The sequence below is a fragment of the Anabrus simplex genome, chromosome 4 (assembly GCF_040414725.1).
Source record: "Anabrus simplex isolate iqAnaSimp1 chromosome 4, ASM4041472v1, whole genome shotgun sequence".
NCBI classification, from domain to species: Eukaryota; Metazoa; Arthropoda; class Insecta; order Orthoptera; family Tettigoniidae; genus Anabrus; species Anabrus simplex.
Genome location: NC_090268.1, coordinates 167,393,568 through 167,410,056, shown reverse-complemented (window position 1 = coordinate 167,410,056; position 16,489 = coordinate 167,393,568).

Sequence of the window (16,489 nt, the reverse complement as noted above, 5' to 3'; positions counted from 1 at the left end):
AAACCTGAAATTGTGTTACCAATTATTTTTGACAGTCAAATATTCCAGATTCGAAAATAATTTCACCTCCTCAGGAACAGTGGACCACACAAGTCGCGTGTCGGCCGGCAGATGTCGCTGACCACAGAAGACACTTGCCTTTGTTTACAACTTTAATTACTGAGAAAGCGAGGGAGGAGGAGGGGGAGTTGGGAGGAGAATGGAGAGAGCAGCTGCTATAGCATTGTTATCGGCGATGGCAGGAATCTCAATTTACAATTGGAAGAATGAGCTCATTAATGCTCTGCGTTCTACCCTGATCGTGTTTATTCGCGTAGGCCTAACATGAAGTCGAAGCGTAGCGATTTCTAAATATAGACATAAAAAATAAATATGAATTAATGAGGCACTCCAGGCATCCTAGTAAATTAAAACTCGGTACCCTAAGGATCCACAGAAAAATTGAAAGACATCAAAATTTCCCGCTGGACTGAGATGAGGTTACAATATGTATGTTCCAAGGAAAAAAAAAAGAGTAACTCCATAGACGGAAGCATTTTTCACCCATTGGAGAAAATTTTCCTAATTGACAACTTATAATTTTGTGAAAGTCCAAATTATTTCTAATATCAAACCCGGAGAATGATGACCTGACGCCGCTTAGCTTACCTGAGGGCGGAGAAGGAGAAGGAGAGGTAGAACAAGGTTGTGGAGGAATATCTACATCAGCTGGGAGTCCCAGGTTGGCGGAGATCATGGGACAGAGCGGAATAGACGAAGTCATCAAGGAGGTAAGGCTGTAGAACTGTGAAGTAAGGTAAGGTAAGGTAAGGGTTATTCTGCCCGAAGGCAGGTCCGAACCTCCGCACAGGTGTTCCTGAGCCGGAGTTTACGTGCGGTAGGGTGGCCAGTTCCTTTCCGCTCCTCCATTCCCTTACCCACCACCAACAGCGCGTGGCAACCCATCCAACTCCTGACCACGCCCAATGTTGCTTAACTTTCAACACGGCTACGGCCGTTGGCAGCTGTGAGGTAAGTAATAATAATGGCTTTACGTCTCACTAAGTACTTTTACGTTTTTCGGAAACGTCGAAGTGCCGGAATTTTGAACCGCGGGAGTTCCTTCACGTGTCGGTAAACCTAGTGGCACGAAAAGCACCTATAAATACCACCGGATTGAGCCAGGATCGAACCTGCCAACATGGGCTCAGAAAGCCAGCGCTTTAACCATCCGAGCCACTCAACCCGGCAAGTAAGTAAGTTCCTTCTTTGAGAATTTTTCACTTTTTTTCTTAGCAACACCATTTTCCCCATTCCGCTCCTAGTGAATTTATAATTCCAAACTACCCAGCTGGTTTTCTTAAAAGGAAAAACATTGACGAAGTCAGTGTCATTCTGACGCTGATGTTAAACTTAAAGGTGTGACGTCTAAAATTATTTTTATTTTTTCATTTCTTTTATTATTTAATTCATCATACATGTACACTCGTTTTCATAAAAGCAGAACACCTTGAAAGACTATAGATAGGATATCCATATCCATAGAGCATCTTCATTAGTATGTTCTTCAGAAACGATTAGCATTTCATTCACCTAGGTTCAGCATGTGTCATGTTGCTTAGTAGGCACTGGTTCCTTCGTGGGCACTGATAATTTGTTCCATAGGAGATGGCATCGACGCGTATAAGGCGTGAATGGCGTCCTGGGGTATAGTCATCCATGCTGCATTCACCTGGCTCCACAGTTCATCTTTGGTGCTTGGCATCGGGTCACAGCGCCGCACCCGTCGTTTCACCATATCCCACACATTTTCGATTGGTGACAAGTCCGGTGATCGGGCGGGCCAGGGCAACAGTCTGACATCCTGTGACAACAACAAGACACGTGTTCGAGCGCAATGTCCTGCTGAAATATGGCGTCTGGGGTGTCGTGCAGAAAGGGTATGGCTACGGGACGCAGGATCTCATTCACGTACGTCAAACTGGTTACAGTGCCCTCGACACGCACCAGCTGTGATTTGTGGTTGTACCCAACAGCACCCCAGACCACAAGGCCTTCAGTTGGCGCTGCATGTCTTGTGCGAATGCAGTTGATGTGATGCCTCCCGCCCTATCTGCGGCGAACTAAAATGTGGCCATCATTTTCAAACAAACAGAACCTGGATTTGTCCGAAAACCTTACCTACTACCATTCCTGTCCCCAGTGACGTCGTCTCATACACCATTGCGTTCTAGCTTGTTTATGCACAATAGTCAAAGGCAGACTGAGAAGTGAACGACGCGCCGGTAACCCTGACCGTAATAAGCGGCGACGGACAGTCACTCCTGATAGTGTACGATGTGTTACACTGTTCCACTGTTGCACCAGAGCCGAGGAGGACGCAGATCTGTCCTGCAATTCCATTCGGATGAGGTGTTGATCTTCTCGGTGGCGGGGGGTGGTGGTTCTGGGTTGTGCAACCAGACCCATCTTGTTGTGTTCTACGGCCTTCTGTGAACCATTCTGTACATACCCGTTGCACTGAAGACACACTTCGTCCCACACAAGCAGCAATTTCCCGGATGGATGCATCACGTTCCCTCATGCCAATAATGCGCCCTCTTTCAAACTCACTCATTTGACGGTACGGTCCTCGCATACGTTTGCGACGCATCCTGCACGTCTGCTCAAGATACACTGATCCATTACCTTCGGTTTATACCGACAACGAGTCCGTGGTGGTGCGCCGAGATATCGATGTGGACCTTGAACCTGAGGGCCGACATGGTTCAAAAGCTAATCATTTCTTCAGAACATACTAATACATACGTGCTGTGAATATGGACTTCCTATCTATAGTCTTTCAAGGTGTTCAGGTTTTTAAGAATTTTTTTTTTTGCTAGGGGCTTTACGTCGCACCGACACAGATAGGTCTTATGGCGACGATGGGATAGGAAAGGCCTAGGAGTTGGAAGGAAGCGGCCGTGGCCTTAATTAAGGTACAGCCCCAGCATTTGCCTGGTGTGAAAATGGGAAACCACGGAAAACCATTTTCAGGGCTGCCGATAGTGGGATTCGAACCTACTATCTCCCGGATGCAAGCTCACAGCCGCGCGCCTCTACACGCACGGCCAACTCTCCCGGTGTTTTTTTTTTTTTTTTTTAGAATATGAGTGTATATTTTCTTTATATTTCTGTGTACAATTATGTATTGTTTCTTAAATTTAATTTACATGACTTCAACGAACATTCAATAATTCCCGGGCTATTAATTATATGAGAAGTATGAGACCATAAGCTTTAGCGTTTGCAAGAATGTCTCTAGCAAATGTTGAATCTATACCTCTTGATCGCAGAAACCTAGATTTAGGTTCTGCAGAGCTGGTCTTTTGTTTGTTTGTTCACAGTTTAGTCATATTATCAATGGTGGGATAATTGAAGGTTTTGCTTGCATTCTTGTGGTTTAAATTTGGGCAATATTAACGTTTGTCGAAAATTTTACGAAATATTTCCCACACCTTAGACTGAAACCTTTGAGATACATTTTTTGAAGATATTCTGTGAGGATGTGGGCCACGGTGAATTCAGCACCACAAGAACACATTGGGGGATCTTCCCTCTTCAGGAGGTAAGAGCGCATAGATCTTCCATGATTTATACTCAGCCTACATAAAATTACGGCCTCTCTCCGTATTATTATTATTATTATTATTATTATTATTATTATTATTATTATTATTATCGTTAATATTATTATTATAGCACTACGGGATTTTAATATCGTATCTTTGTTCCTGAGTTCACAGGTGCAGATTACACTTGATAACACAAGTGTTTAAGTTACCTTGGTCGATAAATTTCAACATGCTCGCCTGGTTGATGGAGAGAGTCTATTGTTACACACTCACAAACACAAGGAAGAACGAACAAGGCTAGTGAGCTTCATTGTAGATCTCGGAATCAAGGTAAACAACACATTGTGTAGACGACAAATCGTACGTGGGTACTGTCGAGGTCTTTCAAATACCAAATCATCGATTACTAAATACTTAATGTGCCAGGAGGACTCCAGAAGACACTGGAGTTTTTTTAAATGCACCTCATTGTGACAGGTGAGTATCGTAGTGTTGTTTTACGAGGAAGTACAACTATGTAACCATCCTCTCTGAACAAATTACGTGAAAAAATTATTTTTCCAACTTGCTTTACGTCGCACCGACACAGATACGTCTTATGGCGACGATTGGAAAGGAAAGTCCTAGGAGTGGGAACGAAGTGGCCATGGCGTTAATTAAAGTACAGCCCAAGCATTTGCCTGATGTGAAAATGGGGAACCACAGAAAATCATCTTCAGGGCTGCCGACAGTGGGGTTCAAACCCACTATCTCCCGGATGCAAGCTAACAGTTGCGCGCCGCTAACCGCACGGTCAACTCGCCGGGTTAAAATAAATTGAAAACGATTTATCAAACGGAGGAATTTAAAAATGAATTTTAAATAATACTAATAATAATAATCATAATATATAATAAAATGATTTCATTAAGCAGGAAACTGCACTGAAATCTTGAAATGTAGAAGTCCTTGATTAATCCCCTCTCGCAGATAAAGCGAATGACGAGATTAGCAGTATTCTCATCATCGGTTAGTATGAGTTCGAGTGTCTCCTGCAGACCGAGGCCAGAGAGATCGGCACACTGTGTGAGAATGTGGGCCACGGTGAGTTCAGCACCACAAGAACACACTGGGGGTTGTTCCCTCTTCAGGAGGTAAGAGTGCGTAGATCTCCCATCACCTATCCTCAGCCTACATAAAACTACGGCCTCTCTCCGTGAAGGCCGGAAAGAGGACCGTCACACGGCAGTTGTCTTCATTGCACCATCATCCCCATCCTAACGGTATAGACGTCACGGTGACACGCGCTAAAAGGAGGCTCAATAAATGAGGAAATCTACCGGAAGGTTCTGATGTCCTGATGCACAACATTCCGTATTCAGGGAACATCACGTGGAGGCGGACGGTCTGTATGTCATCACGTGCCGACATTGACAGACTGACAGACGACCGGCTGTTGTATAGAAATGACATGTTGTGTAGAGCGAGTCATACTTGCAGAATACACATGCCGCTCCATAACGAGTCATATCTTATTCTTCTTTATGATCATGTTACGCCGCCAAAGGGAGGAATTCCGGCCCTGCCAGAATGGCATGAGGCAATGGGCAACGAAAAAATAAATAAAACGGAAAATTATGTTCATGCGCTGGGTGGAAGACATTCTCAGAATGAAGCAGTAAGGAGTGTGGATCACGAGTTCACAACATTCTCTTACTAACTGTGCGCTTGTAGCAGGCTGCATAGACAAATGAGTGCTTGACTGCCTGGTTAACCTGCAAGGACGTTGGAAGCATGACTTCCACTATGTCAGTGGCGAAGGGCGGTTACTTGGTCTCTCAGGTCTTGAAACGAGGTGGAATATTCAGCAATCTCCTCCTGGCTTTCAATTTGGTAGCTTGGGTCCCCTTCGTCGATTCACAATGCCACTCTCACTGTACATGTCTACCTCCTCGGAGACCCGGGTTTGATTCGCGGAGCTGCCAGAAATGTAAGATTGGCAGGAGGGCTGGCACGTGGTTTTATCCTCCGTTGGGGATGTGCCTAGAGAGTAATGCACCATCTCGGGACGGGAACACGTATTTACGTATGTTTACTACAATTATCAGCAGCCTGTTTCAAATTTTCTTGAAAGTTAGAGCTCTCTTAACCTTTAAAATCGTATTATTGAGCGATAAAATGCCGACGCCTCATTGCGTTTTATGTTTACTGTATTTTTACGTTGTACCGACACAGGTAGGTCATATGGCGACGATGGGAGAGGAAAGTGTGAAGATGTCAAATCACGGAAAACCATCTTGTGGGCTGCCGACAGTGGCAATCGAACTCACTAACTCCCGAATGCAAGCGGATAGCTACGTAACTCAAAGCGCGCGGCCAATTGCTCGGTCCGAACGGATATCAGCCTCAAGAAATAAGGTTATCCAGCAGCGTGGCTTGTTCAGCGTCTTGCCTTCGAACCTAGAGGTCCTACAGATTGGAGATGTTATACATTAACGGTTAATTCCCTAGATGATTTTCCTGCTCCCCCCCCCCCCCGCCCTTCCGCCTCATTTTTCGAAGTGTCGGGCCCTTTTCATTTTTCTCTCTCTCAGTGTTAATAGAGGATGGTTGCCTAGTTGTACTGTACTTCCTCTTATAACCACCACCTCCACCACCACTTAAAATAACAATAATCAATCATCATTGTCCATCAGGATGGGAAGTTACTATGATAAAGCCCACTAAGATCGTGACCCGTATCCCTGGGGCTGCCACATAGAAAACAATAATCACCACCATCACCACCACCACCGCCGCCACTCTGGCAGTGGAACAGCCACTCAGCATTAAAATTAAAAAGAATAACTGAAGATAAATTATTTCTTCATACTTCAGAAAGGAAATATTCCTTCTTTTCTCCCAAAAACCGTAACAAACTGTCAGTTATGTTCTGTCATCTGTATATCGGTGGCTAAACGATGAGAAGTACGTATCAGGAAACAAATAGTAAAGAAATGAGCAATCTAATGTTTTAACATTTTGGAGGAAAGCTATTTTTATCCCACTCTGCGGAGGGAAATCTCGTTGGTTGGGAACCTTCGGGAGAAACAAGTGTGACTTCTACAGTGATTTGGGAGTGAATAGTTCGCTTTTATACATTATCTAGACTCCATACCAAGTCCATAGAGCACACCGGGGAAAGGGGTGGTCGTTCCCTCACTGTCGTTAACGACCCAACAAGAAATATATACGGCTTTCATTCTTAATTTAATGCCCCATTATTCAATTATGATGCCATACTTAAAAATGACTTTATGGTCAAACGAAAACGTATTTCATGGTTATCTGAGAGTCAGCAGTCTCTCTGGAGATTATGCATCAGCACGCTCTGCATCCCTTGTGCCACTGAGACGACACAACGCGTCACTGTGCTTCAAACTTCAGTGACACTTGAGTCGAAATGAAAATCTACACTCTTGGTAAATACCACCAACATTTTCGCTGTCATGTTAATATAATATTGGTATCGACTTAATACCCACATTAACTCCGTGAAGAAGAAATTCGGAGAATGCTGGTGATGTTTCAGGATTTTTTAAATTCATAACTAGAATAACATACGGGGTGTACGAATAAGATATGTTCAAACTTTCAGGACACATCCCTGGCACGTAAAAGAAGAGAATATGTTATATGGATGTAGGTCTGGAAATGCTTTATTTCCACGTTACAACTCATTTTCTACAACTCTACCTAGTACATTAATCATGGAAACCACACAAGGAACGAAACGTACGAGCATATCACAAGAAAATATTTTTTACATGAAATGTTCAAAATATCCTCCATTAATTTTGTTGCATGAATCCCGGATGCACTGATGTATTTCAGGAGTATCGCGTATAGCTACTCAGCCTTCCATAATACTGGCATGAAGATTTCCTCGATACTCAAGAGTTTTCAAATCCTTCCTCAAATACAAATGTAGTGGGTTTAGGTCCGGAGAGCGTGGAGTTCTAACATGAAAATACCGCGTTTTCCAGAACAATCTCCATATACATAGGTCGAGTTATAAGTCTAACTATTTTTTTCTCGCGAACAGGAGACAACCCAGAAAATCTAAGATATTCATTTGGAAACGTATGGTATGTACTTGCGTATGATGCCACTAGATGGTGTATGTAAATAACAGTGTGGATCCAAGCGTGCCCCCAAGTTCAGTGTGTGAGTGAGAGCGTCACAAAATGGAAGTCAACAAGCAGGAGCAACGATCGTAGGTTCTTCCACACTCGCCTTATTCGCCCGATCTGAGCCCATGTGACTATGATCTAATCCCCAAAGTCAAGAAGCCAATACGTAGACAACGGTTTGCTAACAAAGAGGACATCGTAACAGCATTTCGGAGAGAGGTGTTACACGTTAGCGATACACATGCAGCGAATGGTGTCCAGCGCCTGCCCCACCGCTAGCAACGTACAGTGGAAACCTTGGGTGATTATTTCAAAGGTCTGTAACCAGTGGAGATATGTGCTTTGTACGTAGTCTTGTGTATCTGCTGTCTATACCATAATAAAACAATGTTTACCAATGGCCTGTGTTCTGTCACTTTCCTACGAGAATCTCCTGCAGTCGGAATTTGTCTTCAGGCACTATGCATAAGTACACGCAGTATATTTCCAAATGCATATCTTAGATTTTCCGTGTTGTCTTCTGTTCGCGAGAGAGAAAAAATAGTTGGTATGACTTATGACTCGACCCTCGTAACATACTTTCTTCTTTTACGTGTGAGGAATATGCCCCGAGAGCTTGGCCGTACTTCATTGTTAGAGCCCAGTATATATGCATCGAGGAGGTGTTGGTGGTGACTGTCTTAGGAGGAAGTACGATTGGGCAACCATGCTCTATTAATACTAATCAGAGGAACATAATGTGATTTCCAGAAATGATTGTAACTGTCAAAGAAAGACAAAGGCCACGAAGAGGGTGAAAATAAAAGACTCCCTAAGCCTTGGGAACGTAATACCGTCGGGGTAAATAGTTGACCAAGTGAGATTGGATAGTATAGATGAAAGTGAGGACCGTTACACAAATATATGGAAGTAAGGCCTAGATTCAGCTAAGGGCCCCAGGGTCGCTAACCCATGCTCCCAAGTTAAGAGCCTCTGACGCCCCTTTGAGCAGTTTCTTACGACAGGCATGGGATATCGTGAATGTTATTCTACCGCCCTCACGCACAGGGGGAAAAATATTCCTGATCTCAATGTCCAGATATCCATGCATTAGTTATTCCCAGAGTTCAACAGAGAACCATTTTGATACAAATAGCCAGAGGAGTGAATAATAAAGCTTGAACACCAGCCCTCACGTTTGGTTATATTTAAATAGAACCCTGTACCAATTCCTATTTAATATTCCAAGAAAAACACGGACTACTCTTAATGGAATTCGGACCAATTTGTTCTGAATTATTTTACAATTCTGGCTAAATTCCATCTCCTCAGTGCGACTGTGCTGCTCACATAGACTATTAATCATGCTGTACCCGAATCTAAAATAAGGACATATCAGGGAAACTTAGCCGATTTTAGAGTGGCAACATCTGCAACCCTAAAGACAGGAGCGCATTAGATCTGAAGTTAAATCCATCTTCGTCCTGTGAAAATATATGCATTATTAAATGATTAACTATTACCCCCAATTCTTAAAGTCTACAGAAACAGAAATTAAACATTTTAAAAATGGTGTCACATTTCCTTGTAGTAAAAATGAAATGATCACAAGTATGTCTTTTAGCCATGGCCATCCATCAACAGTTGATAATTTAAGATGACTGCCAGCCATAAGACATAGCCTGCACGGCTGCTAGGTAACATTATTTGACCCTATGTTCATACTTCACGTCACAGCCTACACGGCTGCTAGGTAACATTATTTGACCCTATGTTCATACTTCACGTCACAGCCTGCACGGTTGCTAGGTAACATTGTTTGGCCGTGTATTGATTTGTTACATGCCACTATTTCCTTACACCAATTCTCGGATGAACCCAGCTCTAAGATATATTTATCTCAAAAACATCTAGATTCTATATTTTTTCTTCCAACTTCTTTACCTACGAGGAGGCTTCCGCACGAAACTTAGCCTACAGTACATGGTAAATGCCTGATCAGCAGAAGGACACTAGGAAACTCGTAATTTGTTTCGCAGTATCTCACACAAGTCTGTAGTGCTATCCTTACATTTTAACTGTGGCGGTGGTCAACAACCCATAAACAACAGAAATCGATTAGTACTAGTAGGTTGTTTTGCTAGTGGCTTTACGTCGCACCGACACAGATAGGTCTTATGGCGACGATGGGTTAGGAAAGGCCTATGAGATGGAAGGAAGCGACCGTGGCCTTAATTGAGACACAGCCCCAGCATTTGCCTGGTGTGAAAATGGGAAAATATGATAAATCATCTTCAGGGATGCCGACGGTGGGATTCTAACCCACTATCTCCCGGATGCAAGCTCACAACGGCGCGCCCCTAACCGCACGGTCAACTCGCCCGGTAGGTAGTTGTAGTAGTAGTAGCAGCATGTTTATATCTAAAATGCAGTGTACATAAGCCTAACCTCATTCTTCTGTATTATTCTGAATGTTCAAAATACAGCCTGGCGATTATCGAAGATCGTAATTAACTCCGCCGTTCTCTCTCTATAACGACTTAAATTTCCGGTTTGCTTACCTGTTTTGTATTGTATGGCTACAATATAGGACACCTCATGGGAGCCAAAAGTATTATCATTATTATTATTATTATTATTATTATTATTATTATTATTATTATTATTATTCCCATCATATCTTCATATCTTACGACAGAGCGGGGGTATAAATTGTATGATACAACCTCCATCTACTGCGTGGTTAAGGTGCTAGTAGCCTCTCAATCAGTCGCGTCCATCAAAAATGCAGATTAGACATACATAAGTTGTTGCAATGCTGTTATGCGATAAGAGCCTTGCAAACCAATCGCCACTCGTCGTGTTCGAAAGTCTGCACAACATGATCAGATTGTTTTATAGCTTTTAAATTTAGAACAGTACCTGGAGCAAAGAGAAAGCTCACGTTCACTGCTATCTCTCTGGTGGACAAATTAATAGACGTGGGAGGAGCGGTTTCTTGTCACGCCGGACCTGGGGTCAACGCGAGTTTCCACGACTTCCTGGCCGCTGTAAATTCAGCGGGACAAGCCTCAATACAGGTCTGTTACAGCCAGAGGTCTATAGCTCTCTCAATTACCATGCCCTCTGCGAGGAGCGAATTCTTTCATTACAGATACGAATCCTGTACAACCAGAGAATATTAAGACCTCTGATAATATTTTCATGCTAGTTTTCCTTCCTACTTAATAATGATCATAGGTCAATAATAATAATAATAATAATAATAATAATAATAATAATAATAATAATAATAATAATAATAATAATACCTATGAGGGTTCAGATAGTACGGAGCAGATATTTAATCTGAAAATAATAATACGGGCCATAATGATCAGGAACAAGAATTACGTCATAATCTTCGTGGAATTCAGGGAGCCTATGATTCAACAGTTAGAACTGTCCGCCTCCTTTGCGTAACGGTTAGTGTTAATAGCTGTCGTCCTCGGAAGCCCGGGTGCGATCCCCGATACTGCCAGAATTTTAAGAATGGCAAGAGGGCTGGTATGTGGTTAAAATGGTACATGCAGCTCACCTCCATTTGGGGTGTGCATGAAAAGAGCTGCACCACCACGGGATGAGGACACAAGTTTACTTTACTTTAATAGAAAGAACTTCCTTATTTCAAATTATGGAGAAATTCGGGATAGATTCGAAGTCCAATATAATCAGAGATACTCTCATGGACACAAAGTCTAAAGTGAAATTCATGAGAGAGATCTCAGAGGAATTTACAATTAGTATTATCGTGAGACGGGGGATGGATTGTCCCTGATTCATTTTAACTCTGTCTTGGAGAAGGCAATGAGAGTACGGGAAGAAAAGCTCAAAGAGAAAGAAATCCACCATGTGGTAAGGCTAGGGTCGAAATTTAAAAGGGTAGATACATATGGTTTTACTGGTCCTTCGCTGACGATTTTGAAATCCTTTCGGAGAATATACAAACAGCACTTCTTGTGGTAAACAGTTTGAAAAAAATTCAGCGAAGGTTGGACTTCAGATATATTTTTGAGCGCTATATTATATCGTGCGCTATTTGCCGAAGACTTTCTAGGAGTTCTTCTATGCCATCAGTTCATCTCATTCTTTGTTGCACTTTTCTCCTTTTAACATCAATTTTCCCCAGCATTAAGGTCTTTTACAGTGAATCATGTCTTCTCACAACATGAACCGAAGTAGTTCATTTGTCCTACCAACGTGCAGCTTGGATTAAATTCCTGTAATATGGACTTAGATATCACTGCAGTCCTCGGAACACTTAAGGAGTTTCCTCCAACACCACAGTTCGAATGTATCCATTCTTCGAAGTTCAAACTTTCGTACTGTCCAGATGTCCCTTCCCTACAACTATACTATACGGATCTTTGTTCTTCAAGTTATGTTTAAACACCAGACTTGTAGGCAGAAGTAGGTTAGAATGCAAACCTACTGAAGCACAAGGTTTATGCTATGAGTTTTGCATAAACATTAGGGGTACGCCCTACATGACCCCTAGAATATATGTTACTCTCACTACGCAAAGGAAGAACGGGCCAGACGACCATTAATTCTTAATAACCAAATTAGTTTTCATTCTAACCTGTTAGAGCCTGAACATCCGGGTTCTAGGTATGTCTCCACTCTTGAAAACACCGATGAGATTGTCCAAGAAGCAAGCGTCTTTTAATTTCCTGGTTGCAGTCACCGTCAACAGTGATACACTGATCTTCGACCCTAAGCAGACAGTAGCGGCGACTGGGATAGGGTTTTGATGCTCTCTGAGCGACTTTTGAAAGAGAGGTAAAGGTTGACACTTTACCGACTTACGTGCGGTAATAATAGTTTTTGGAGATTTTGATTCAATACTACGCAATAAAACTTTCACGAAAGGAATAATATTACACATATTACAATTAAATAACATTACGGCGTGATTATACAATAACATCATTCAGAATTCGAATCCACACTAAGAAACTAACAGACACTAAATAGACTGCCAGACAGACGATCGCGCGCGGTAAGCGGATAAATCTTACATATTTCAGTGTCCATGACCTTGGGGAAAATACCCCTGCTACTCTTCCTCACGGCACATCCAAAGACTCCACTACTCTCTGTGGTGCTATGCAAATCGATTCCCGCCCCCATCCGACGCCCTGCCTCCTAATAGTGTCATTTGTTTTACGTCCCACTAACTACTTGTACGGTTTTTGGAGACGCCGGGGTGCCGGGATTTAGTCCCGCAGGAGTTCTCTTACGTGCCAGTAAATCTACCGACACAACGCTGACGTATTTGAGCACCTTCAGATACCACCGGACTGAACCAGAATCGAACCTGCCAAGTTCGGGTCAGAAGGCCAGCGTCTCAACCGCCTGAGCCACTCAGCCCGGCACCCTACCTCCTAATCGCTGCTACTGTAACTAGGTAAAACTAGGAACTACCTCATTTTCAGATACGAATCCTGCATATTGTAGGAAAGGTAAGCCCTCTGTTAATAATATTTTCCCGGTTACAGACCGCAGGATGAGTTTGACTGCCTTGTTCCACTGCCTCACGAATAGTCTGATAATGTCTTGTGGTTCGTGGAGCCAAAAATACTTTTTCTTACATCAAGCTCGCAACAACTAATCTCGGTAACAAATACAGTACATACAATTTATAATTTCATTGCGTTCTGAATTATGTAGCCAACTGTACATTTCCCACGCAGTGACCCGAATAACGGTGATATAAATTGCTCTTCATTTCCGATATGAGTATGATTTATCATCCGGAAGTAAGCATCATTAAGGTTTATAAAATTAAATTGCTACTAATTATCATATAGTGACAACCAATGGTGCCACACTCCTCGTTACATTTAACTCCACTCCCAATCCAAGGAGAAATACAATACTAGTTAAATAAAAAATATATTATTAGATCGAAAGTGATACATAAAACGCAGAGGAAAAGGATCCTACATATTGTCATACCGGACGTGTCGCTGACCGTGGAAAGTAGCGGTCTAAATAGCACATTGAAAAAATGGTCGGTGTTTAGGCCTAAAAAGAGTGGTAATAGACAATTTATTCCTATTATAAACTCTCATTTTTTGTAGTAAAGACTATTATTCCAGACATGCAATTCCGACAATCTGTAATTTTGGTTATGCCTAACAACCATAGCAAGAACTGGAATCATCTCCCTTATTTAATTTGTAATAAATGGAAAAACAACACTCTTTGATCTTGCAGAAGAAGAAGAAGAAGAAGAAGAAGAAGAAGAAGAAGAAGAAGGAAAGGACGAGGAGAACTTCTTGGGTGTGGCGATAAAGGCGTTATCTGTTTACCCGGAAGGACGAGGGTTCGATTCAACCTCACGAAGTCGAAAAATTTATGAAATGAGATTTCCATTCCCGGAGGTGCATATGACTGAAGTTCACTCAGCCTACACAAAAATGAGTACTGCTTTAATTTATGGGATCGAGGGCTGCCGGACCTCTAACTTCTCTACCTCACCAAGCAACGACATTACGAATTCCAGTAGCCTCCTACCCCTCCATGGACCTTCATGGCCTGTACTAATACTACTACTACTACTACTACTACTACTACTACTACTACTACTACTACTACTACTACTACTACTACTACTACTACTACTACTACTACTACTACTACTATTTTTTATTTGGTAAATAACGTCTGGCTCGCTCTACGGCTGTGTAGCGAGTATTGCGTAAATTGTAGAGATTCTAATCTATTGAGAACTCTTATGTGACTGCCCTACACCGATTGTTACCGGTACGTTAAGGGATATTCTATAAATATCCCGTGAATTGTTATACGACTGCTTGGAATCATTATTTCTAAAGTATACGTCACATTTGATAGGTTTCAAAGGTTTTCGACGACAATGCTATACGGAAGAATGAAGCAGATGTTGTCTCATTGAAGACACTGACTCGACATTTGCCTGGTATGAAAATGGGTAACCACCCAGAATCACATTGAAGGACTCGAATCCACCACCTCAAAAATGCAAACATATAGCTACACGCGCCGTACCGTGAGCCAATCACTTTCTTATAATAATAATAATAATAATAATAATAATAATAATAATAATAATAATAATAATAATAATAATAATAATAATAATAATAATAATAATAATAATAATTAGTGGTAGCAGTAGTAGTAGTCAAACCGGAATGCCTATATGCGAGTGACTGTCTAGTACTGAATTACAAACTGATTTTTTTTTTCTAGTTGCTTTACGTCGCACCGACACAGATAGGTCTTATGGCAACGATAGGACAGGAAAGGGCTAGGAGTGGGACGGAAGCGGCCGTGACCTTAAGGTACAGCCTCAGCATTTGCCTGGTGTGAAAACGGGAAACCACGGAAAACTGAATAAATTAGAAGTACTGGAAAGAAGTATGGGAGGAAAATGCTCTGCCTGCTACGAAGTAAAGAAATGTGGAAATCAAGAAGTAATGAAGAAATATATCTGAACATAGAAAATATTACAGAAACAATACGGAAGAGGCGAATGATATTTTTTGGACATTTATACAGAATTCATGACATCAGGTTAACCCAACAGATCTTCAAATATCTTTGGAACAAGAAGACAAGAACCACCTGGATTCATGAAGTGAAGAAAGATTTGGAAACGATATAGGAGAAGAAGAGGAAACAGAGGGAGAGATTCCTTACAAAGAAAGTGTTCGAAATGAAAGGTCGGAAGGAAATAAAACATTCTCAAAATGTCCGAGGAGAGGGAAAGGGGACACAGTGAGAGGATGAAGGAATGTTGGAGGAAAAAATAGGTACAACAAAGAATGAAGCATTGAAGTTGGCACGTGGTCCCTTGAAGATCCTAACGGAGAAACAAATAATAATATTAATCATAAGAAGAAGAATAGGAGGAGAAGGCAATGCCGATGACTTCCTTACTCTACAAGTGGAGTGCCAGAGCCATTCTGTGGGTGTATATAATCACCGCCAACACAATGGGAGCGTAATCAATAAGAGGGCATCACGTCAGAAAGGGTCCGGCACTGCTCATGTCTTCAGCCTGGTGTCAGGGAGATGTAATTGCTGCGTGCTGCCTTGTCTCTTGTCTGTTTACCTTCAATATTTAACCTCCTAGTAATTATCTCAGACTGTCTGTCTTGTGATCAAGCACGACTGTGATGAACGCGGAATACCAATGCGCCCCCCGTCTCACAGCTCACAGTCTACCACGGTTGTTTCGGCTGTGAAGGTGTTTATATGCAACACGGCAGCTAACACGCGCGAGTGTGATGGCCATCATTAGAGTCCGGATTTTATATGCATTTAATAGGTAGCCTGCTCTACGGCTGTGTAGGGAGAATTGCATAAATTGTAGGGATTCTAATCTGGTGAGACTTCTTGTGTGATTACCAGGGCCCGAAATGTTTTAACCAAAAATGCTAAAAAATGACCCATAAAATGACGGTCAAAATTCTCAAATTATACCCTAAAAACTACCAAAAATTGACATAGAAACACGAATTGTTTAGTATTAAATTATATTTATACCTTTCTATGTTTGCACTATATTCGTAATTTATAATAATGTTACTGGCTTTACGTCTCACTAACTACTTTTTTCGGTTTTCAGAGACGCCGAGGTGCCGTAAGTTAGTCCCGCAGGAGTTTTTTTGTGCCAGTAAATCTAACGACACGAGAGTAACGTATTTGAGCACCTTCAAATACCACAAATACCAC